Genomic DNA, 23,974 nt, shown 5'->3' with positions numbered 1-23,974 from the left:
ATTATGGCAATGTCCTTCAGAAATGGATTCTTTTCATCCCATGGATGCTTAAAAGGCTACTATGTCTTGAGTTCTGGCCATATCTTTTAAAGATGAATCTCTAATTAATAGCTTCTTAGCAGTTTTTGCAAGGGAATGGTTACAGAAAGAAAAGCTGACTTTGAATTGGTTTCAGTTCAAACTGCTTTGTTTCACTGACTTTGCGCCCCCCCCCCCCTTCTGTTGTCTCCCTTTGAAGAGACACTAAAATGTCAATTTGCAGTAACTTGGATTGCACAGTGTACTACGTTTTTGTGGGCTCTGTTTGTGGTTATAGTGCCTCCTTGTAAATGCAGCGTGCACTTCTCCTGACTCAGCTGGTTCTCACTGCAGATGCTGGGTTTCCCCAGCAGTACTAAGAAAAGTGAAGAGTCAGCACTGAGGAAAACCTCTTGTTTTCCTTACTTGCATAAAAGGTCCCATTGAAGCCAATGAGACTGCGCATGTGAGACAGACAAGCAGGATACGGGTCATTATCTGAAACAGTAATTAATGGCTGCATTTGGAATATGGCAGTGTGCCAAACTTTAAATTGTTAGTTAGTTTTTCATTCATATGAATCAAATTCACACACGTGTGTGAGGAAAAACAGTCATTGAAACCAGGCCAGATTGTGCCTTCTGTACATAGATCACATCTGGTGTGTGTGGATAGCTGGGGAAGAGGCCACTAATCAACTGTCTTTGTGACATTGTAACCTCTGTTACTTGGATGAGAGCAAGAGTGAGAGAGAAAGCGAGCACTCTCCAGGGTCCTGCAGATGCACAAATGGGACAGGGCTCCAGTGGTTTTTCCTTGTGTAGGTACTGTATCCCTGTACTGCACATTATGTTCTGTACTTTCAACATAGGTGCCTGAATTTTCAAATACTGGCCTATATTTATGTACCTTATGCATGCACTTCTCTAAAATGCACCTCATGTTCTTTAGAATCACGTGCAATCTTGAGAATATGTAACATAAGACACTTGCATTGAGTTTTTTGACAGGTCTGGCTTGAAATAGGGCAGAGATAAATATGGACAGGGAAGAAAGGGAAAACAGCCGCACTAATCTGAAATACTGGAAAAAGAAAAGGGATAACTGAGTTGAAAATGGAGGGTGGTAATATGGAGGTTAGAACTAGGATGACATAAAGAGGTGAAAATAGAGTAGTATGGATAATGGGCTAAGCTCAGAGATGACCGGGCACGTATTCTAAATTCTCTTAGTTCAGTTCTGTTTATTCCTCTCATTCAGCCTTTCTTGATCTACTTAGTTTTCTCATACAGCTCAGTCCTTGATGTCCTTTCAATTACAGCTCCATTTCCTCCCCTTCTTTCTTGCAACAGTTCAAGCCTCTCTCCCTTTTCTATTTCAGCTCCATTTCTTCTCCTTTTTAGCATTACTTGATATTTTTTCTCTTCCTCTTCATGTTATGTCACTTGTTCTGGCTGGTACAGTGTCCTCCTTTGTTGAAAAGAAACATCAGTCCAGCAAGATGATAAAAAGAAAATTTGAAATAGATTCCTAGGGAGTACCAATCCATTATGAAAACTAGAGGGGGGAGGGAAGTGAGTGAGTTCCAATCATAGAGAACTTCATTTTTGTACAGTATGTAAGACTTTGATATCTTTATGAATTATCTTTCAAGGCACAATAAAAAGGCAACATCAGGAGTCATGAAAAACACAATACAATCAAAAGCTGGGTGATTGTATAAGAGACATAAATTTATATTTCAAAATACTGCAGAAGAAAGGAAAAGGGAAGAAGCAGGACCAAAACCTCAAATCACAGCTCACTCCGGAAAAAAGCAACTAAGTAAAGATGCAAAAGAAAAGCCCAAAGTGCTCACAAATGATGGATTCTATTTAAAAGAGCTCCAAAGATGATACAAAAAGTACACCATGAAAACTGGTTATAAAGGGTCAAGCCAAAACAATTGTAAACAGAAAGAAAATAATCCCTTGATAATAGTAGGACTCTATGCTAACAACTTTGACACCTTAGTTAGAGTTCTGTATTGGGTGGCAGGTGGATTTTTCTTTACTGTTCTGTCATACCCAAATCCTCATGTCTTCACTTAGGCAAACTTCTATAGGCTTGTGAATTTTTTGTCTTAATAAAGACTAAGTATGCCATGATCTGGGCTTTAGTGCATTTAATATCTATGAAGGACAGTCTTTGTTTACATACATTATTTGGCATAAGTATTGGTAGGACTGTATTTTTGTTAAGATCTGGATCATTATTACCCATTAGGAGGACACGTGTGATTATCGTGGAATCTTTGCCACTGCCTTGAGCGTGCTGTGCAGCACTCCAGTAGCAATTTAAAAGGGCTCAGGACTCCAGCCACTGCTGCTGTGGTAGCGGTGGCAGTCAGAATCCTGGGTCCTTTTAAATAACTAGGTTCTGGGGCAATTGCCCCTTTTGGGCACCCCCCCCCCCCCGCCCTTCCTGTCATCCTGATGATTGGGAGTCAGTTGGAGCTAGTAGAGGTAGTGGTATAATCTGAGTCCCTTTTTGGCCTCCTCTGGTCAGTACACTTTTAATAGAATGAACTGGAAGGGACTACAGGAGGTCTAGTCACCTCCCTCACGGCAGGACCAAGCACTGTCTAGATAATTTCTGATAGATGTCTATCCAACCTGCTCTTAAATATCTCTAGAGATGGAGATTCCACTACCTCCCTAGGCAATTTATTCCTGTGTTTAACCACCCTGACAGGAAGTTTTTTTTTTTCTAATGTCCAACCTAAACCTCCTTTACTACTATTTAAGCCCATTGCTGCTTCTCCTATCATCAGAGGCCAAGGAAAACAATTTTTCTCCCACAAAGTCCCTTCTCTTTGTGGCACACTTTTAGATGCATGAAAACAGCAATCATGTCCCCTCTCTGTCTCCTCTTTTCTAAACTAAACAAGCCCAATTCTTTCAGTCTTTCTTCATAGGTCATGTTTTCTAGACCTTTAATCATTTTTGTTGCTCTTCTCTAGACCCTCTCCAATTTCTCCAAATACAGTGCCCAGAACTGGTCACAGTACTCCAGCTGAGGCCTAATCAGCACAGAATAATGAGGGAGAATGATGTCTTGTGTCTTGTTCACAACACTCCTGTTAATGCATCTCAGAATCATATTTGGGTGTGCGTGTGTGTGTTTTTGTTTTTGTTCTTGTTGTGTGTGTTTAGTGGTCTTTTTTTTGCAACAGTGTTACTCTGTTGTCTCAGATTTAGTTTGTGGTCCCCTATAACCCTAGATCCCTTTCTGCAGTAGTCCTTCCTAGACAGTCGCTTTGCATACTGTATGTGTGAGACTGATTGTTTTTTCCTAAGTGGAGCACTTTGCATTTGTCCTTATTAAACGTCATCTTATTTACCCTCAGACCATTTATCCAGTTTGTCCAGATCATTTTGAATTATGACCCTACTCTCCAAAGCACTTCCTACCTCTCCTAGCTTGGTATCCTCTACAAACTTAGTAAGTGTATTCACTATGTCAATATCTACATCATGGATGAAGATATTGATCAGAACTGGTCCCAAAACAGACCCCTGTGGAATCCCACTTTTTTGCCCTTCCAGCATGATTGTGAACCATTAATAACTACTCTCTGAGAGTGGTTATCCAGCAAGTTATGCACCCACCTTACAGTAGCCCCATGTAGGTTGTATTTCCCTAGTTTATTGTTAAGGAGGTTATGAAAGACTATCAAATGCTTTACTAAAGTCTAGGTATACCACATCCACCACTTCTCCCCTATCCATAAGACTTGTTATCTTATCAAAGAAAGCTATTAAATCGGTTTGACATGATTTGTTCTGTATAAATCCATGCTGGCTGTTACCTATCACCTGGTTATCTTCCAGATGTTTGCAGATTAATTACTTGCTCCATTATCTTCCCTGGCACAGAAGTTAAACTGACTGGTCTGTAGTTTCCTGGATTGTTCTTATTTCCCTTTTTATAGATGGGCACTATATTTGCCCTTTTCCAAAGATTGTCTTCTGCAATCTCTCCTGACTTCCATGACTTTTCAAAGATGATAGCTTAAGGCTTCGATACCTCCTCTATCAGCTCCCTAAGTATTCTAGGATGCATTTAATCAGGCCCTGGTGACTTGCAGACATCTAACTTTTCTAAATAGTTTTTAACCTTTTCTTTTTTAATTTTAATTTCTAAACCTACCCCTTTTCCACTGCCATTCACTATGTTAGGAATCCTGTCACCACCAATCTTCTTGACAAAAACCGAAACAAAAAGCCTGGAAACTTTTCCAGGTTTCCTGTTTTTCACCCTCTTCACTGAGCAATGGGCCTACCCTGTCCTTGGTCTTCCTCTTGCTTCTGATATATTTGTAGAATGTCTTCTTGTTACCCTTTGTCTCTAGCTAGATTGAACTCGTTTTGTGCTTTTGCCTTTCTGATCTTGCCCATGCATATCTGTGTTGTTTGCTTATATTCATCCTTTGTAATTTGACCTAGTTTCCACTTTTGATTTTTTAGATCATATAAGATCTCCTGATTAAGCCAAGGTGGTCTCTTGTCAAACTTTCAATCTTCCCTACGCAGTGGGAAGTTTGCTTCTGAGCCCTTAATAATGTCCCTTTTGGAAAAACTGCCAACAACCTTTATTTGTTTTTTCTCTGAATCTTGCTTTCCATGGGACCTTACCTACCAGGTCTCTGAGTTGACTAAAATCTGCCTTCCTGAAATCCATTGTCTCTATTTTGCCATTCTCCCTTCTATCATTCCTTAGAATCGTGGACTCCGTGAGTCAAGTGTAGGATCACGGGTGATGGGCAAACCTAGGGCTTAGGGAGGCAACTACCCAGCATTGCCTCTTCCACCTGAGGCCCCGTCCCCCTTCAGGAGCCAATGCCGCCCACTATAGGGGCAGATCTCCAGCCCCTCTCCCACTGCCCCCCATGAGCCTCCCTGGCCCCAGAACATGGGGGAGAGCAGGTGGTGTGTGATCCTAGCCTCAGCATGGCTAAACCCTGGGGGCAGCCTGGTAGCCCTGCTGAAATGGGGTGGAGTGTGGTTGGGGCCACGCTTCGGAGTTTAGGAAGGCAATTTCTTCCCCTGCCTCTTATACTCACCACCCATGATTAGGATAAAGAAGGTTTGAGGTCCCAGGAGCTGGTGGGGATAGCAGCCAGGATGCTGAAGCTCATTCCTTCCCTTTTTCTATCAGGCAGCCTAGTGATAGCCTTTGACTATTTGTTCATATCTCTTTTCCCTCCCTCCATCCCTCACTCCAAAGTGTGGTGGGTATCTCTATTTTTAGAACCTCTAAAGGGAATGATGGGTGAAAAAGTCCATCCTTTCATTATTTTGTGCCCAGTAAGCCTAACTTCTGACACCAATTTTGGTTAATGGGTTTTTTGTTTTATTTTTTAATTTTTTTTTTTTTTGGTTTTTGGTTACCAAGCATGATTTAAACCTTTTGAATGGGGATTTTTTTTTGTTTGGACTAATTTGACTTTGTCTCAGTTTCACAACAAAACAAGTTGATGGAAAATGGTATGTGTTAATATGACATTTTATTAATGTGACATTTTTATGAATTTTCACTCACTTTTGTACAGTTGAGCTCATCAGTAGAGTAAATTGGTAGACAGCAGTGTTCCCTGTAAGCTGAGTGCTTAGATGGCCACCTAGAAGAGATTGAAATGCTGCCCAGATGATTAGCAGTGTGCCCACACCCGGTAGCCTGTGTTTCTATAAGGATGGAAAAAATTAGACGCAACATTTGTAGGCACTATTATTAAAACAGTTGTTTGCTTCTAATACTTGTATGTGGTTTTAACAAGGCTATGTAGTGAGACAATCGGCTGCTGCTTATAAATCAAGCCCACACAGCTGAAGAATTAGGACATAGCTCCACTGCTTCCCCTAAAACCTATCAAACATTTAAACTGGATTTAGAATTCGTTGTAAGGATGGAGAGTGTACAAAGGCAAAACGGCTGTATGGGTACTAGCTATGTTTCAACACACATTCTAGGTAAATGGGCCAGATCTTTAGTTGGTGTAAATCCGCATAGCCCCAGATGACCACCAACTCTAAGGATGATTACATGCTTCAAACCCACACAGGATGTGAGTGAAGCCTGGTACTGTTCAAAAGCTAATGTTTCAGAACTAATGGGTCTGGGAAATTCTAAAGCAAAGTTGGAGGGCCAATATGTTCATCGACATGCTAATACCCAGAATGTTCTTCTAAATTGTCTGCAATTTCACAGCAGCATTGGAGCCAAATCTCTGGGAACACGTCAAAACATTTGGAGATCATTCTGTGTACATTAAGTATTGTCCTCTGAATTTTGTGAGATTGCAAGAGAAACAGTCCTTTGACCAACTACAGTATTTAAATGCTTCTGCCAAAATATTAGCACTTTAACAGCTATCTGAGGGCTTGCTAAAGTAGACCCCAATGTCTAAGTTTAATATTAGTTTAACCCCTTTTATGGAATAGTTGTGCTCTTTACAACATATACCACCTTTAAGGTGAAAATTCAATGTAAAATGGACTAGGTTATAAATTACAGTGTCTTGGAATAGGGCTATATTTCATAGGTAAGCATCCTTTACTATTCATAAGCAGAGCACACGGGGGTGGGGGGACGGGGAATATTTTTAAAGAAAGGTCAAAATGGTGGAAAAATCATATTTGTATTTACAAAAACTGACAACCTCTAAGGCTTTGAGTAAACACACAAAGAATGATAGTTGATCCTGAATATCTAGAAATGTCAAGATATTTACAAATAATCTTCATGATAGACCCTCCAACTCTCTTCTGCTGCTCTCGCTGCTCCCCTCTTTCATTGTATCTGCCATTTTAGTCATTATTTCCATATCTACCTTTGTATATCACCAGTTGCCATTCAGTTCACCATGAGAATTGTGTCCTTCTCAGTTCTACACCAATAATCAGCCACCATCACCTGTCATATTTTGTTGGTCTCTTATGAATGCATTCATATAATCATTCTCTCAACATTATAGTATTGGGCCCAGTCGTACATTTCTGAATATGCTCAAAACTCTCAATGAAGGTAGTAGGTGATTTCGGTGGACGAGGATCAGCCCCAGCATTTACATTACTTCTGTCTGATCATCTGAGCCCCAGCTATCATGTTGTCTTTTGACAACTGACTCCACCACAACCTTCCTCCTCCTCCTCTGAATACAGTTACCCTGGAACTTTTCCAATGTTATGATATTCTATTGTCTCTTATAAGTTTAACTGACTCTAGCTTTTCATTCTCCTGGATTATGTCTTCACCACCTTTGTCCCAAGAGTTCAACTTTCTAGTAATTTCATAAGGAGCAATGAGAGAACTTCCAACTACTCCTCAGTTATAGCGATCTACCTAGTATGTTCTAGTACAGCACCCATCACCAAGGTACTTGTTGAGCATACTGGGAAATGTTTATTACCCTACTGGGACTGGAACTCATAGGCTTCTGCATTGCAAGTTGGGAACCATAGCATAGAACTATATAAAAAAACTGGATTTGGACTCCTCCAAATACCTGGGTGATTATCCAAAGCTCAACTACGCTTATTTGAATCCATTCTGTTTATGATCCCAGCAATTATCATCATTCTTATCCATGTTATGCTCCCATTTTAACAGCATCAGTGATTTTTGCTGCTGGATTGGGTGACCTAGATATGCAAGTCTCTCCAGAAGCAGGTGCACCAGAGGCACTGGCAGTGTGAGCTTCTCTGGTACTGACCTGCCTTCAATGCTGATTGAAGGGATGACCTGCAAAAGGGACAGAATATAATCCAGTCTCCATGCCAGTGCAGTGGCACTACTTACAAACAAGGAGGCCAGTTGGTGCTAGTAATGGTGGAGGTTTTTGTGATAGGAACAAGATGCTTGATTGTGGTGTCTAGATGCTCCTGTGGTATAAGTGGGCAAATAATTTGTCCAAAGGAGATAAACGAGATCATCCTCTCATTTTAGATAGGCCTCTGAACTCCGCTCCACTGGTATCTTTACAACCATCAATATCATGTCTCTTAAAAAAAATTACCCAATCTTATTTCTCTGGATAGTACTTTCATGCAAGTATTCTTCATTGTTACTACATATTCTTTATTGCTTTATGGCACACACAGTTCTACAAATCTGACCCCAAATAGCTTTATATATTCATTTCTTATGACCAATTTTCACTAGTTTCAGAGGGGTAGCTGAGTTAGTCTGTAACAGGAAAAACTTAAAAAACAACAAATAGTCTGGTAGCACTTTAAAGACTAACTAAACATGTAGGTGGTATCATGAGGTTTTTGTGGGCACAGCCTACTTTTAAGTTGTGCCCAGGAAAGCTCATGATACCATCTACATGTTTAGTTAGTCTTTTTAAAGTGCTACCAGACTATTTGTTGTTTTTGAATTTTCACTAGTGTTACTCTAAGGGGAAAATCAACTGCAGTATCCTTACTCTGTTCCTTAATAACACATTAGAATAATTTCAAAAAATGTAAATTCACTATTGGTGAATTAGTGATGCCCCTCTGCACATATGTGCCTGCCCCACAGCACAACTCTGATCATAATCTCATCATGCTACATTCCACGTGGCAGTTTTATTTGAACTTTTTCTTTTTCTTTTAATGCTATTTCTCCAGTAATTATGAGACAGGCATCAGCTGACAGTAGAGGAAGTACAGTTATTGATAATGATATAAAAAGAGAAAGGGAAGAAAAACAATAGCTATTGTAGCATTTATCCATATTTCACTAATAGTCTGCATGGTCACAACACTGGAATAAAATACACATTCTGATTGCAGTTTCTTTTAAGAGTGGAGCTATTCATCTGCAGGGAGACCAAACGAGTTTTGTAGTGCATTGCAACACATTATAGCTCTTTCTTCATAAGAACGGCCGTACTGGATCAGACCAAAGGTCCATCTAGCCCAGTATCCTGTTTACCAACAGTGGCCAGCACCAGGTGCCCCAGAGAGGGTTGACTGAAGACAATGATCAAGCGATTTGTCTCCTGCCATCCCTCTCCAGCCTCTGACAAACAGAGGCCAAGGACACCATTTTATCCCCTGGCTAATAGCCTTTTATGGACCTAACCTCCATGAATTTATCCAGCTTCTCTTTAAACTCTATTATAGTCCTAGCCTTCACCGCTTCCTCTGGCAAGGAGTTCCACAGGTTGACAACACGCTGTGTGAAGAAGAACTTCCTTTTATTAGTTTTAAACCTGCTACCCATTAATTTCATTTGGTGTCCTCTAGTTCTTCTATTATGGGAACTAATAAATAACTTTTCTTTATCCGCCCTCTCCGCTCCACTCATGATTTTATAGACCTCTATCATATCCCCCCTCAGTCTCCTCTTTTCTAAACTGAAAAGTACCAGTCTCTTTAGCCTTTCCTCATATGGGACCCGTTCCAAACCCCTAATCATTTTAGTTGCCCTTTTCTGAACCCTTTCCAAGGCCAAAATATCTTTTTTGAGGTGAGGAGACCACATCTGTACACAGTATTCAAGATGTGGGCGTACCATAGTTTTATACAGGGGCAGTAAGATGTCCCAGGGAAGATAATGGAGCAGGTAATTAATGAAATCATATGCAAACACTTGGAAGGTAATAAAGTGATAGGGAATAGCCAGCATGGGTTTGTGAAGAACAAGTCATGCCAAATTAATCTGATAGCTTTCTTTGATAGGATAACGAGCCTTGTGGATAAGGGAGAAGCGGTGGATGTCATATACCTAGACTTTAGTAAGGCATTTGATACGGTCTCGCATGATATTCTTATTGATAAACTAGGCAAATATAACTTAGATAGGGCCACGATAAGGTGGGTGCGTAATTGGCTGGATAACCGTAGTCAGAGAGTTGTTGTTAACGGTGCTAAATCCTGCTGGAAAGGGATAACAAGTAGAGTTCCGCAAGGGTCTGTTTTGGGACCCGTACTGTTCAATATCTTCATCAATGATGTAGATATTGGGATAGAGAGTACGCTTATTAAGTTTGCAGATGATACCAAACTGGGTGGGGTTGCGACTTCTTTGGAGGATAGGGACATAATTCAAAATTACCTTAGCAAGTTAGAGAAATAGTCAGAGGTAAACAGGATGAGGTTTAATAAAGAGAAATGCAAAGTGCTCCACTTAGGAAGGAACAATCAGTTCCATACATACAAGATGGGAAGCGACTGTCTAGGAAGGAGCATGGCGGAAAGGGATCTAGGGGTCATAGTGGACCACAAGTTGAATATGAGTCAACAGTGTGATGCTGTTGCAAAAAAAGCAAATATGATTCTAGGTTGTATCAACAGGTGTGTTGTAAGCAAAACTCGTGAAGTCATTCTGCCGCTCTACTCTGCACTAGTTAGGCCTCAGCTGGAGTACTGTGTCCAGTTCTGGGCGCCACATTTCAAGAAAGATGTGGAGAAATTGGAAAGGGTACAGAGAAGAGCGACAAGAATGATTAAAGGTTTAGAGAACATGACCTATGAAGCCAGGCTTCGTGAACTGGGCTTGTTTAGTTTGGAAAAAAGAAGATTAAGGGGGGACATGATAGCGGTTTTCAAATATCTAAAAGGGTGTCACAAGGAGGAAGGAGAAAATGTGTTCCTCTTGGTTTCTGAGGACAGGACAAGGAGTAATGGGCTTAAAGTGCAGCAGGGGAGGTTTAGATTGGACATTAGGAAAAAATTCCTAACTGTCAGGGTGGTCAAATATTGGAATAAATTGCCAAGGGAGGTGGTGGAATCTCCCTCTCTGGAGATATTTAAGAACAGGTTAGATAGACATCTGTCAGGGATGGTGTAGACGGAGCTTGGTCCTGCCTTGAGGGCGGGGGGCTGGACTCGATGACCTCTCGAGGTTCCTTCCAGTCCTATGATTCTATGATTCTATGTTCTGGGTCTTATTTTCTATTCCTTTCCTAATAATTCCTAGTATCCTATTTTCCTTTTTGACCGCCGCTACACACTGTGTGGAAGTTTTCAGAGAACTGTCCACGATAACTCCAAGATCTCTTTCCTGATTTGTCATAGCCAAATTAGCCCCCATCATACTGTATGTATAGTTGGGGTTATTTTTCCTGATGTGCATTACTTTACACTTATCCACATTAAATTTCATTTGCCATTTTGTTGCCCAATCACTCAGTTTGGTGAGATCTTCTTGGAGTCCCTCACAGTCTGCTTCTGTCTTGACTATCCTAAACAGTTTGGTATCATCTGCAAACTTTACTACGTCACTGCTTACCCCTTTCTCCAGATCATTTATGAATAAGTTGAAAAGGATTGGTCCCAGGACTGACCCTTGGGGTACACCACTAGTTACCCCTCTCCAATCTGAAAATTTACCATTTATTCCTACCCTTTGTTTCCTGTCTTTTAGTCAGTTCTCAATCCAAGAAAGGACCTTCCCTCTTATCCCATGGCCATGTAATTTACACAAGAGCCTTTGGTGAGGGACCTTGTCAAAGGCTTTCTGAAAATCCAAGTATACTATATCTACTGGATCCCCCTTGTCCGCATGTTTGTTAATCCCTTCAAAGAACTCTAATAGATTAGTAAGACAGGATTTCCCTTTACAGAAACCATGTTGACTTTTGTCCAACAAATTATGTTCTTCTACATGCTTCACAATTTTATTCTTTACTATTGTTTCGACTAATTTGCCCGGTACTGAAGTTAGACTTACCGGTCTGTAATTGCCAGGATCGCCTCTAGAGCCCTTTTTAAATATTGGTGTCACGTTGGCTACCTTCCAGTCATTAGGTACGGAAGCCGATTTAAAGGATAGGTTACAAACCACAGATAATAGCTCAGCAATTTCCCATTTAAGTTCTTTTAGAATCCTTGGATGAATGCCATCCGGTCCCGGAGATTTGTTAACATTAAGTTTTTCTATTTGTTCCAAAACCTCCTCTAATGACACTTCAATCCGGGACAGTTCCTCAGATTCATCGCCCACAAAGGACGGTGCAGATTCAGGAATCTCCCCAACATCCTCAGCCGTGAAGACTGAAGCAAAAAAATCATTTAGTTTCTCCGCAATGGCTTTATCGTCCTTGATTGCTCCTTTTATAGCTCGATCATCTAGGGGACCCACAGGCTTTTTAGCAGGCTTCCTGCTTCTAATATAACAAAATGTTTTTTAAGTATTTCTTTTTGAGTTTTTGGCTAGCTGTTCCTCAAAATCTTTTTTTGCTTTTCTTATTACATGTTTACACTTGATTTGACAGTGTTTATGTTCCTTTCTATTTATCTCACTAGGATTGGACTTCCACTTCTTAAAAGATACCTTTTTGTCCCTCACTGCTTCTTTTACATGGTGGTTAAGCCACGGTGACTCTTTTAGGTCTCTTGCTATGTTTTTTAATTTGGGGTATACATTTAAGTTGGGGCCTCTATTATGGTGTCTTTAAAAAGTTTCCATGCAGCTTTCAGGGATTTGGCTCTAGTCACTGTGCCTTTTAATTTCTGTTTAACAAACCTCCTCAGTTTTGTGTAATTCCCCTTTTTGAAATTAAATGCCAGGGTGCTGGACTGTTGAGGTGTTCTTCCCACCACAGGAATGTTGAATTTTATTATATTATGGTCACTATTCCCAAGCGGTCCTGTAACGGGTCGTCTTATTGTTATAAGCAGAACAAATATTTTAAAAGGAACTGTCCTTTCCTATTGCCAGGAATAATGGTTCCTCAGGTCCTGTATCTATCTCTGCACCTAAGCCTATAACAGCTACAGAGGTCACTAGCCTGGAAACTGCAGTGACACCTCTGAAGCAGCTTTGTTGGCACTCTGTCACCTGTAAGGAAGATTCTCTCCTGTGGATGCTGTAAAGCCATTCACTCCAGGCTATTGAAGTGGAGCAGATTTACCTCTACCTGGGTAAAGAGGAGCTACTTCACATATTTGTAAAATCCAGTCAATTCGAAGTAAACTTGACTCATATTTTTAAGACCAAACCGCTTGGCCAGAGTACTAATTAGCCGTTGGCCCATGGAAAGGATACTGGAAGATAGGATCTTGCTTCTTTACCTCTTTCTGCCAATGACTTACTGTGGGAACATGAGCAATGGCAACATTTTCTATTCGCTTCAGATGCCTAATTGAGAAAGCCAGGGGCTGGATTTCTGAGATGTGGAATACCACAACCCATACTGAGGAGCTTTAACATATATTGGTGGTATAAGCCACACACATACTGGGTGTGGTCCACTGTCCCATGTATAGGCACTTCGACCACTTACAGAGAGAAAGAGTTTGATCCAGAGCCATCTGGCTTTTAGCTCAGGCGGTAAAGGCTCATGCGCTAAGCTCCAGAGGTCTGCACACAGGTTGGGTCCTGCCTGTTGGTGTTACAGTGGCACTAAGGAACTCTATGGGTGTAAACTGATTGTTGATTTAGGTGAGTGTTTCTGGGAAAAACAGTGTCCAGACACTTTTCTTGGATGGTCCACAATTTTAATTCATTGGCTTTGATCTCTGGGAAGGACCAGTTTTCCTAAAACTGACTTGGCTATTTTATTGGAAAACCTGCAAGAAGTTTAGGCTCATTAATGGGAAGTATAATAAAAATAAGCGAGACAGGTTTTGCCACAAATAGAATTGGTTGGGAGGCTATTCTAATTAAAAGCAGTATTCTAAGCATTATTATAAGACATGGGGGAAATCCAATATTTTATTATAAATGATATTTTCAACTCAAATTGCTCTCTTTGTTATTTCAGATTCTGAATGTTTTAAATGATTGAAATTAAATGTACATCAGCCCAAATGAAAACATGTTCAACAGAAAGTGATATTTTCAGAGTAAATAAAGTTCCATGTTAAAAAGTCAATAGAGTTAGGCTGCGTCTAGACTGGCATGATTTTGCGGAAATACTTTTAATGGAAAAGTTTTTCCGTTAAAAGTATTTCTGCAAAAGAGCATCTAGATTGGCACGGATGCTTTTGCACAAAAAGTGCTTTTGCGCAAAAGCATCCGTGGCCAGTCTAGATGCGATTTTGTGCAAGAAAGCTCCGGCAGCCATTTTTGCCATTGGGGCCTTCTTATGCAAAAAATTCCTTCCCTGTCTACACTGGCCCTCTTGCGCAAGTATTCTTGTGCAAGAGGACTTATTCCTGAGCAGGAGCATCATAGTATTTGCACAAGAAGCACTGATTTTGTACAGTACGAAGTCAGTGTTCTTGCGCAAATTCTAGCGGACAGTGTAGACAGCTGGCAAGTTTTTGCTCAAAAGTAGTCACTTTTGTGCAAAATCTTGTCAGTCTAGACGCAGCCTTAGAGTATGCTGAAGCAGCTGATAATAGAAAAGAGATTTCTGAAGGCAAAGAGTCCACGGGACATCAAAAAATGAAGAGCAGATACACACAAAAAAGGGACATTCCCAAATACGTTCCTTCATCCTGTCTTGACCAGGAGGAGAAAAGAAAGAAATATAACCGAGGGATGAACAATTTTTCCTCTTACAATTTTTCAGTGATACGTTTGTGCACTTGCCTCAAATCCTTAGATGCTTTTCATGAAAGTGAAATGGCATTTCCCACAGGAAAATATGCTTTTTTTTTTAAACACAAATACACCAATTTTGCCATAAAAATTGAAATCTATCATAGTAGTTCAAAGTCAGGAAAATTCAGGTTTGTCTTTTGTGAAATATTGGCATGTTTTCAGAAAGAAAGGAAAAGCTGCATTTACTGGCAAAACCAGTCACATTTCATTATGGGCACATTCTTACAATTAGTAAATTCTTAGGCTACAGTGAGTATGAAGTGACACTTGGCAGTTATGTACAATCTTGAGACCTAGAAAGACACAGTTAATTAAAAGACGAATGATCTAGCAGTTTCAGTACAGCATCCACAAGATCCAATCCCAATTCAACACAAAGGTGACTTCAAACAAATATGGGGCTGCATCAAGTCATTTCATTAGAATCTTCCCAGCTGCATGTTCCAAGAGTCCATATGAAATCTCTCTTCCTAGCAGGCCCATCTGCCCATTCCTCTATTCTAGAACCTCAATAAATCTGTAGTTGGCATGAAGCTGGTTGAAATGTTTTGACATAATTTTCTTTTTGACAAAAAGAGAAAAAATTAGGTTTTTCTTAATTTTTGGGGGGGAGGAGGGAGAGAGAGATTGAATAGAAACCCCAAATCTTTGCAAATTCTTTTAATAACAATGAAAACATTTTTGTGTTCACCAAAATGGGATGTGTGTGTGGGTGTGTGTGCGCGCCTCATCAGCTTTAGATTGGCAATAGGCATTATGCCCAGACCTGGAGCCAAACACCACAATTATTTCACCAGGATAAATCTGGAATAATTACACTCATGTCATCTGCCAGTTTGGCTGTGTAATCACTATGGTGATTGAGCCTTAAAGTGGGAAGGAGATTGTGGAGCCTTAGAGTGAGAAGGAGTGTGTGGGTCACAGAATGTGTTGTCTTGCAATCATTTGCACCATTGCAAAAGGATTATTACATTTTATCAGATTGCCCTTTCTGACCGCCAATTTGTACTGTGGGAAAATGACTTCACAAGCTGCAGGGTAGCGGAGAACATTGCCTCCAGTCTTTATTAGAAGTTCTCCCCATGCTAAGGCCAGTAAAATGGTATTCCTTGGTTTGTTCCATATAGGATTATATGGTTCTGTAAAAAGTCGTCTTTCACAGCAATTTTCTGATAGGTGACATTCACAGACTGGTTCCCAGTTCATCTCTAGGGAACTGATTTTAAAGCCCATTGTAGCCATACGTAAGAGAGAACTCCCAGGTACCGCCTGCTGCCCATCATTCTGGCAGCATTGGGAATCCCATTATCTCTCTTAAGTCCCCAACAGAAAAATTTCATTTTTTTTTTGGTAAAGTGAAATAAATGGTACTGACTTCCCTTGTTATGCACTTGAATGGGAATGTTGGCATTTAACATTACAAACAATTCATTTACAAGAGATAAGCAGATTCATATTGTCAACCTCGTTGCAGACTTGTGCTGTCAGACACTGACTCATTGCAATATTTCATAGTAAAATTGCCCATTTTATAGTTTTTAACTAAAAAAAGATAATTTCCTTTTTATTTCTCTTTTTGACATATTTTACTTTTGCTGAGTTCCTGGGCTTTTGACAGGTACATGAAAGCATGCTACATGTACATGCTGTGGGGCTTGGAAAATGTCTATGCTTTGGCATATATGACAATTTGGTGTATTAGTTAACAGTGAGACTGTCTGTAAATAGAATATTAGCCATAACTGCTGACTGGAGCATTCCATCACCATTTGCAATCAAAGGCTGAACAACATATAGCAAATAATGCAAGGGGGATACAGATTGGCATTGTACACTATGTATTGGTTCAGTCTGAGTGCAGTGGTAATTGCAATATATTGAAGTTTTCTATTGTAATAAAAATAGAGACCATTAGTGGATACCATTTATGTCATTAGTATTTAGTGGTTGTGCGTTGCAGCTTTTTTAGTGCTCGTAAAACTGTCTCTGCTTGCAGATATGTCACAGTACTGATATAAATTTAAAGGTTTAGAAATCCATAAGTCATAAAATACAGATAGTAAATAGGAACACAACATTATAGACAAAAACTTACATTAGGCATGCAGATGTTTATCTATTTGCATGTCTAGTACAGAGATTAGCATAATGATGATCACATTTATATTACAGATGGACTTGATTAAACAGACAATTGTAAATAAGGTAAAAAGAAGCACATTAAGTATGAGTAGCAAAGAGTTTATGCCCCCAGAAAGGACTTTGTAAGATATCTAAAGGTATTATTGTTGGCAGTTTTGAATGTATTTATTTCTCTTCTTTCTAATCTCTTACAGTAGGAATGTGACCACTTATCTACTTACCGATATTTCAGCTGCCTCCAGAAAAGGGACTCTTGTCATTAACAACTGGTCCCAAGATCAAAGCACAGAGTTTTAAGGGAGCCTTTTTGGAGAGGCATAGAATAGGTGAGGGAGCAGTAACAGTGCAGGGAGCTGGGAGGCTAGTGAAACCCTGAGGCTGAGGTTACCTGGGGCATGTTTAGCAATTATAACCACGCCAGCCAATCTGCAGGGGTTTATATGCTAACTAGGTCAGGAGAGGTGGGCGTGGGAGCAGGAGCCAGATGCTTCTAGGGAAAGAAAGGATTTTAGAAAAATATATCATGAAGGGGCAATCAGAACTGTAAGATTTTTGGAAGTTCCTTGAGATGGACATGGCTGTGAGCTTGGGCTACTTTGGAAGCTTTGACATACTTACCAAAAATTCAGGTAGTCTGTGGCTACGTCTAGACTTCAGGCTTCTTGCACAAGAAGCTGTTATCAGAAGAGACCTTCTGCAAAAACTTCTTGCGCAAGAGCTCGTCCACACTGCAAAAGTGCATTGAAAAAGTGATGCGCTTTTGGGAAAGAGCGTCCAGGCTGCATGGACGCTCTCTCAAAAGTAAGCTCTGGTTGCTATGCACAGAATGGCCACCAGGGCACTTGTATTTTTTTCTTTTTCCACACAAAAAACCCCTCTTCCATGTCCACACATACCTTTTTGCAAAAGAGCTCTTTCTCAAAAAGACGTTCTTCCCTGTAGAATGAGGAATACCTATGCCAGAAAACCCTTTCTGTTCTTTTTACCCAGAGCTGCCCCCCCTTTTTTTCTCCACAAAAACGTACTTGAGGTGTGGACGCCCTGCAAGATTTTTTTTTTGTTGAAAAATGGTCGTTTTTCTGAAAAACTCTGCAGTGTAGACAGCCTGTATGTCCTGTAAAATCTGCTCCAGCACAGCCACCACCACACCATCCCATTGCTTTCACTTCAGGAACATGACATTGCAATTATATGGGGTCCTCCAAGAGGCCTCCAGCTCAGGTAATCTCCCTTCCAGGATCTTCCGGGGAACAGCCTGTTTTGCACATTGCTCCCTGTTCTTCTCTGCTTTTCTACAGCTGCAATTGATTTGCCTGCTCTGCACCTCTGGAGCAGGAGAATCTGAAACTTATCACCTGGGTCCCCTTCCTCCCATCCCACCTCCCGCTATGACCTTTCAAAAACTAGTAGCACCCTGAAGCTTGTGTCAGAGTGTGCATCAGAGAACTGGACATGAAACAAATTACACAGATACTCAAGAGAACAGAGGAACTTATGAAAACATTTCAGTCACCGTGAGTGAAGTGACAAGACACAGCAGATAGGGACTGCTTTTCTCCAATTAATTTCCCTTTTCCCATCCTTTTTCTCAGCGTTCAAAAAAAATCTCAATCTTTATGAAAATGTTGGTAACATTGGCTTCATCTTTCAATTGAACGGCTCTTGAAGTGCAGCTCCAACTCTAATTAGACAAGGAATAAAGTTCGAGGGTTTCTTGGGTAATGATTCTAGATGTGCAAAGGAGCTGATTGCCCCAAGGATAGTTGAAATGACGGAGTGATATACCAGCTCCTGTTAAAATAACCAGCCAAAAGCCATTTGCAAGGGTTACAATTGAGACTATTTTCAAGAGCGCTAGTAATAGCACACACATGAAACACAGGCCTTTAGGAAAGGGGGGAGTTTTACCTGCATTGATAACACTTCCTATGGCTAAAGTGTTGCTTAGGCATCGACAGTGGCAAGTGTAAATCTGGAAAGCTGATTGTTCCCTTACAAAGCCTGTGTTTGTGTCTGTTTAAATACTCTACCCAGACTGAAAACATTTTTTTAGAGATTTCCATTGCAAATTTCAAAGGATTCAGGGCAGATATTTATATCAATCTGCATCATAAAATCTTTTTGAAACGTGTCTGTCTTTTTGATTGCTGGATTCAGCATCACTTTAGCATATTGAATATTGCCTGCTTTGAACTTGCAGCATGGCATAAAGTGATAATTTAGCACAGAGCTACCCTGCTGTGAAAAAAATTCTAAAGGAAACTAGTTAGCATCAGACATTGGTTGATTTTAGAAATAAGGAAATGAAGATCATGTTCTTCTCCCAAGCTCTTTGGGCACCACTAATCTTCTCATGGCTTTGTCTAATTAGTAGATATCTCAAAATCCTCTGCAGTTGTTCTGTGCATGGACCTCTCATTTCCGAGGCCTGGCAGATGGGTGAAGTACGGAGAGGCAATTACTCATCCTGTGTAGTACCTGGTGGTCTTAGAGACGGTTGTCCCTCTGGGTGCTCCACTCTAGGTGTTTAGGTGCTCTGTGCAGAGATTTACAGTAGTAGTACCTCGGGGGTTGAGGGGTGTGTGTGTGTGTGTGTGTGTGTGTGTGTGTGTGTGTGTGTGTGTGTGTGTGGTGCCATCTTGCCTGCACACGTCGTCAACCATCCCTCCATTCCTTCTCTACTGCAGAGAAATGCTTTAAGACTCCAAAGCAGAGGGGAGGGAGGAGGGTCATGGAATGCCCACAGGGACAACCATCTCGAGGAACGTCAGTTACTGCACAAGGTGAGTACCACCTCTTCTTTTTTGCAGAGCATCCCTGTGGGTGTGCCCCTGGCTGACTACAGAGCAGTATCTTGTTTGTCTGGAAGGAGGGGCTTGGGACGTTGGCTAGGGACGTTAGAGAGCATGGCCAGGCTGAATTGTGTGTCCTGTGTGGCATGTTTATCTCTGGGATAATGGGTAGTAAATGTGTGTATTGATGCCAATGTGGCTGCTTTGCATATGTCTGGAACTGGTATGTTCTACAGGAATGCTGGAGAGGTGGCCACTGCTCTAGTAGAGTGTGTGTATATGGGCAGGAATATTGCTTCTTGGCCTGTTTAAGGCTAAAATCATGTGTAGTTTTCAGACCTGGGGAAAGCTCAGACTTCATCCTCTGAGCGGTTCTATATTTACTTCCCCCCAAATTCACTGGGGACATAGGAATAGGGCACATTGTGGGGCTCATGCTTACCCTATTAGTATAGCCTGGGTTACTAGAAACGGTAGGGAAAACACCCTCACTAATAAATATAAGCTGGGTTACTATAAACAACCACTCACCTACATCCAGGGCAACATACACTCCTTTATGTTCTATGGGTGTTTAAACCCCACCCCCACCTGTTGTAACTCTCCCCCCTTTCCCTCCCATCATCCACCAGAATTTGCATCTATACCTCCCAAGCCATGCATGGTGCACTACTTGTGTATTCTGGGCAATGCAGGCTCATTGTATGCGTGAGTCACTCCCACGGGATACAGGATGTAATATGGCATAAGGGTTTGTAATTAGCACACGGGCTTGGGTGCCACGACACTGTAATGTAAATTGTGTACTCACCCTCACCCTAACCCCCCCCCCAAAAAAAATCTATCCCTGGGAACACTATCCACTCCACTGCTATTAAACCTGTGCTCTAAACTTGTTCACCAACATTCGCTCAATAAACTCTGTCAACCTGTTCTTATCAGTTTAGTAGCTGATATGTTCTATCTCTCGGAACAGGGAGGTGGCATGGGAGCTTGCACTGTCCTCTTGGCACATCAGCTTGGTATCGCAATACCTCCAGGTGTGGTGCACCTCCTCTCAGGGATCACTTGATGATTACCTGTTACGTTCATTCCCTCTGTGCACACCTGGCATTGGCCACTGTCAGAAGACAGGATGCTGGGCTAGATAAACCTTTGATCTGACCCGGTATGGCTGTTCCTATGAGCAGGAATATTATTTTTTGAGTAACAGAGGTGGATGTATGATGCAATCCACTTCAATACTCTCTGATTGAAGATGGCTTGGCCTTTAGAGTGCTCTGCCACAAAGGAAAAAGTTTAGGAGATTTTCTAAAATATTTTGCCTTTTCTAGATAAAATGGAAGTACCCTGGATGTTCGCAGGTCATGTAGATGAGCGCCGTTGGCATCAGAATGAAGTTTGGGATAGCAGACCAGTAAGTACGTGGTTGATTAAGGTGGAAGGAGAATACAATTCTGGGAAAAAATTGGGGTGTGCTCTGAGAATGACTTTGTCTTCCAAAAAAATAGTAAAAGATGTATCTGCCATGAGTGCAGCAATTTCATTCACTCTCCTGGCAGTTGTGGTAGCAATGAGGAAGGCAACTTTATTTGAGAGGTGGAGTAATGAGCAGATGGCCATGGGTTTGAAGGGTTCTCCTGTTAGGGTTCTGAGGACAAGGTTGAGATCCCATAATGGGAGTGATTGTTTTATTGGAGGAAAAACATTGTTCAGACCCTTCAGAAAGCATTATGTTGTTGGGTGTGCAACGACAGAATGGCTTTCTGTAACATTATGTTCCCTTGAAATTGCTACAAGGTGTACTTTAATTGAGCTGTTAGCTAGACCCTGTGCCTTTAGGGATAGTAGATAGTCCAAAATCTTGTGGAGTGGTGCAGAGTATGGAGACATGGATTGCCCTGCTGCTTAGATGAGAAAATGATGCCATTTTGGGGAATATGTACATCTTATACTGGGTTTAAGAAGGATAAGAATCTCTTGTTTGACTTCTTCACAGCAAGCTAGATTGGACAAAGTTAACCCTTCAATAACTACGCCTTGAGATGTAGTGGAATATCTGGATGGAGACTCTGACCAGCATCCTGAGTGAGAAGATGAGGAATGCGGGGGAATTGAAGAGGAGGTGCTATAGCTATTTGATTGATGTAAAGGAACTATGTTTGTCTCAGCCAAGTTGGTGCAATTAGTATTACTTGTGCCTGGTTTCATTTGATTTATTTTCTGAAAGACCCTGCTAAGAAATGGAATGGGCAGAAAACTGTACATGAGGGGATAATCCCACTTGATGAAGAAAGCATTTCCCTTATAGTGGGTTCCCAGTCCAGCTCTGAAGCAATATTGGGGGCATTTTGAATTGTGCTGTGTCATGAATAAATCTGCTTCCAGATAGCCTCAGGATTGGAATATATAGTGGACTTGTGCATGCATCTCCCATTCATTTTTGTGAAGGAAATGCCTGCTTAGGTGATCTATAGTTTTCTAACATCTTGGGTGGTAGGCTGTTGAAATGTCTATTAGGTTCCTTATGTGCCATTGCCAACCGTTGATGGCTTCCACATGTAAATATACTTCTCCTTGGCAATTTATGTGAAACATACATGTTGTATTGTCCATAAGAACCTTGACTGTAAGCAGGAGGAAGTGTTCACAAGCATGTCTGACAGCATGGAGTGCAAGTACATTGATGTGGGTTGATATTTTGTTGAGGTGCACATCTCATCCCTCTAGAGATGTGTCTCTAGTGAGCATGAATGAGGGGAGTGTCTGATGATAGAAAGGCACTTCAATACATAGGTTTTGTGGCTGTAACTACCATTTTAAGGAATGCTTTACCTTGTTTGGGACATTGAAAGACTTGTATAAATGAAGTCTGTGTGGATGAAAACAGGTGCAGAGCCAGCCTTGAAGACCACGCATTTGCAGTCTGGCAAGTTTCACCGCTGACATATGCCCACGCAGTTGTAGGCATTGTCCGGCTGAGACTTGTGGGCTGTTGATAATAGTCATGGCCAGCGTGGTCTGCATCAGGAAACGATGCTGTGGCCTGTGCCTGTGTGTAGTCTAGGGTGGCCCTGATGAATTCCAGTTGCTATGTAGGACTGAGGTGCAACTTTTGTTTTCTCTATCTATATATACAAATTTTTTACTATGGGACGACAGTGTGATGTCATCACATTATCAGTATCCACTGCTGCGGCCACGGTGCCATCCCCTCTGGGCATGGGCTGTTCCAGCTCTGGCACCCGCTTCATGCTCAGCGGGCTATGCCGCCAGCGCGGAGCTGCTGGGACTGGGTCCTCTCCGCCATCCGAGCCCGAACCCCACCCCCGGGCCATGCTGGGTACCCTTTGCCATCTGAGTCCCCACCGCCACTCCTCCTCGTGTCCCTTCCACCATCCAAGCCCCCAATGTTTGCCTGGTTTCTTTAGAAACTTGTTTAGCTAAGCCAAGTCCAAGATGGGCTTCCATCCCTTGGTCTTTTTTAGAGTTAGATACAGGGATAATACTCCATTTGCTTGTGTTGAGAGGGGGCCTGCTCTAGCACGCCTAGTTGAAACAGGTTCTGTATTTCCTGTTGTAAAAGGATCTTGTGGGATGGGGTCCCTGAAGAAGGATGGGGAAAAGGATTGTGTAGGTGGGTAGATAGGAAGGGAATAAAGTAACCCTGTCAAATTATTTCCAGCATCCATTTGTTGGTTGTAATATGCTCCCAGGCTGGAGAGGATGGGATGTGGGGCAGGGGAGATTTTTTTTCTGGGGGTGGGAGGGAGGAACAATAATAATGAGCCTGGGGTAGGACAGTAAAGGGGTAATGTTAACAAGGGGCATCTGATCTGAGAAAATATGAAGTGAAGAGAGCTGCTGAGTTCTGACCTAAGCCTAGGGCAGTAGAGAATAAACTAAAGGATGCCTGATGTTGCGTGCTGGTTACATACTTGAAGCATCATGAGACAGCACAGTGTGGGCATCACTACCCAGGTTACTGCTGATGTAAATCTCCAACTATAAGCACAGGGCGCTGAAACACTTCCAGTGGTACACCAACAGGGACGCTCCTCAAAGAAGGATAAAGAATATAGTTACATCTGGCGGCTAGTGCAGGGTGCATCTGTTAGAATAGTGACTCCATGGGAGAGGAAGGGTGTGTCTAAACTACACCCCTCTGCTGACAGAGGGCTGTAGATTAGGAACATCACTATTGCAAATGAAGCGGGGATTTAAATATCCCATGCTTCATTTGAATAGAAATGTCTACCACTTTTTGCCAACACGGCACTTTGTTGGCAAAAAGCGGCCATCTAGATAGGGATCGGCAGACAAGGAAAGCCTTTTCCCACCGATCCCTAATGCCTCGTACAATGAGATTTACAGAATTGGTCGGAAAAGGCATTCCCCGTCTAGATTGCCGCTTTTTGCCAGCAAAGTGCCGTGTTTGCAAAAAGCGGTGGCCATTTCTATTCAAATGAAGCGCGGGATATTTAAATCTCCGCTTCATT

General features: G+C 41.6%; 1 long non-coding RNA gene across 2 annotated transcripts in view; it reads left to right on the top strand.

Moving 5' to 3' along the window:
* Positions 1 to 23,215, top strand: part of LOC142831080 (uncharacterized) — a 32,662-nt gene extending 9,447 nt beyond the window's left edge. Inside the window, exons 3-5 of one of the 2 annotated variants that reach the window (XR_012906714.1) lie at positions 19,371 to 19,466; positions 20,810 to 20,892; positions 21,475 to 23,215. This is a non-coding gene — a long non-coding RNA (uncharacterized LOC142831080). The remainder of the gene's footprint in view (positions 1 to 19,370; positions 19,467 to 20,809; positions 20,893 to 21,474) is intronic. The other variant, XR_012906715.1, reaches the window with a different exon arrangement.
* Positions 23,216 to 23,974: the final 759 nt, after the last annotated feature.

Source organism: Pelodiscus sinensis, chromosome 12, assembly GCF_049634645.1.
Source record: "Pelodiscus sinensis isolate JC-2024 chromosome 12, ASM4963464v1, whole genome shotgun sequence".
NCBI lineage: Eukaryota > Metazoa > Chordata > Testudines > Trionychidae > Pelodiscus > Pelodiscus sinensis.
The sequence above is the reverse complement of the archived record's forward strand: the minus strand, read 5'-3'. Positions and strand labels throughout refer to the sequence as shown.